The sequence below is a fragment of the Bidens hawaiensis genome, unplaced genomic scaffold, assembly GCF_021521415.1.
Source record: "Bidens hawaiensis isolate Kalapana, Puna unplaced genomic scaffold, B.hawaiensis_p1.1 tig00016828_1, whole genome shotgun sequence".
NCBI classification, from domain to species: domain Eukaryota; kingdom Viridiplantae; phylum Streptophyta; class Magnoliopsida; order Asterales; family Asteraceae; genus Bidens; species Bidens hawaiensis.
In genome coordinates, this window is record NW_027492550.1 from 126,282 (window position 1) to 128,723 (window position 2,442).

Here is a 2,442-nt window from a genome sequence, read left to right on the forward strand (position 1 = left end):
TTATATTCCTAAATTTTAACTACATCATCTATCAAATAAAATATTCTAATAATCTAAGCTCGCAAGAAGTTATCACAACTTGCAAAAAAATATCATATAATATATACTACCAAAACTTTTTATTACCAAAACTTTTTATTACAAAATAATTAAAGCAGTAAATTATAATACTTTGAAGTGAAAGTTACAACTAATTAAACAAGTACAAGGAAACAAACTAAACAAAACAGGTAAAACGGGGCTGAAAATTCGTGTTTAACACGGGTCCCATAAAACAGATTGCGGGTCTCCAAAGAGAATCCGTCTGTTTCCCAGGATACAACAGCCGAAGCAGTTAGTACCACTGGGGAGGACCGAGCACCCGAATTGGAACTCAAAAACTTCAAAGAAAGGAGTGGAAACAGAAACGTGACAACCTTCATAAGTGTTTATATTTTGATGTATGTCGGTAATCTTGTAAAAGTGAAAGTAATATATTTTTACAAGAATCATCTTTGCTCATATATATATAGTGAAAGAAGGCTCTCGGACAAAAATTGATGATCATAATAAATAACATTAAATGTTTTTAATGTCTTCATTAGTTTAATCAATTCAATCACAATTCCTAAAACTCTTGAGTTGGACCAAAAATTGATGATCATAATAAGTGACATTAAACATCTTTAATGTCTTTTATTATTTTAATCAATTCAATCAACTCCCATCATTTCATATGATGCATGCTAGCATATGACCCGTACATTGACCAACAGCACGCGTGCCCCAACATCAAGCAATCGGCTCCACCAATATGGGACTAGTTCTCACTTCTTTCACTTTATTTGTTAAAGTTGGCAACTTTAACATTTCAAACACCTAACTTTGGACATTAATATCTCATTCATCTTATGTCCGTTTTGGACAAATTTTGGTTCGTTGCGAAGCTCTGACAACATAGAACATATATTTTAACAACAAATGAGATAGTTAACAATTATATTAACCACAGTTACATATATTTTAACTATGTCCAAAATGCGAAAATTAATCGAAAATTTTCCAACACTCCCCCACATAAATGGAGATCGATCCTTTCCTTAAAGTTTCATTATTGCAATTCAATGGTTGAGTATGAAGGATAGGTAGCATTAGCTTTGAACCTTGACTTAGTCTCCTAGTAATGAGTAGATGTGATGTCTTTGAACAAACCACCATTTGTGTAGACGTTATTACACTCCACACACCACTCTTCCTGATCTAGTCAACCCATCATTGTTGTGTCTGTTATGGTCATGGAACACTTTTCTGGTTCTGCAAGAGCTCTAGGAATTACGCGCCCCACAATTACATTAGAAGCGACCCCACTTCTCTCTCACATAGGTGATTTACACAAATCATTAAAAGCCATATGCTTAACCTCGTTGATATCACTGATTTGTTATAGAAATGGACAAGGAAATATAAATCTTCCTTTTTATGTTTGAGGTACTCCCCCACAGTGACCTTAGTTCATGCAATTAGGTTGTCCTATTGAACCTAGATCTTGGGATCTCTAATCTCATAGGTTAGGTTTTCCTTTGCACTCACTTACTTCATGGGCTTTACTCCCATTCCTCTTGACGTTTTGTGAACTAACTCTTTGCTTAAGCCTTTCGTTAACGGGTCAGCAATGTTATCATTTGACTTCACATAGTCAAGCGTAATAACAACCGTTGAGAGTAGTTGTCGTATCTTGTTGTGCCTACGCCGAAAATGGCTTGATTTTCCATTATACATATCAAGTTCTTAGCTCTACCAATCGGTGATTGGCTATCACAATGTATGCAAATAGCCGACAAAGGCTTTGGCCATCTTGGAATATCTTCCACAAATTGACGTAGCCACTCCGCCTCTTCTCCAGACTTATCCAAGGCGATGAACTCAGATTCCATCATGGATCTAGTTATAATGGTTTGCTTCGAAGACTTCCAAGCTATAAATGCTCTTCCTAGTGTGAAAACATACCCACGTTTAGATATGGAATCTTTTATATTCGATGTTTGCATCAGTGCATCATTCGATCACTGCTGGATTACAGCTATATAGATTAGCATCACACTTAAGTTTGAGGCTAATTTAAACAGCTATTTAAATTAATATCACACTTAAGTCTACCTGATTAATTATTATTATTATTCCTATGGTTTTATTGCAAATCAACCATAAACTAGTTAAGAACACATAGTAGATGACCTAACAGAATCCTGTCATATGAAACAATCACTAAAGAAACTATGAAACAATCAAACTCACCAAACAATCCTAAGCACGTGCATGCATCGAATGAAAAACATAAAACCTCTTACTTAATCATAAATCCTTAAAGAAAACAAAATCCAAGCCAAAAACCAAAATCAACACAAGTTCATCACAATCCTGGCGGTATAAGGGTTTAGTCAACAATCATACTCAAGAACAAAC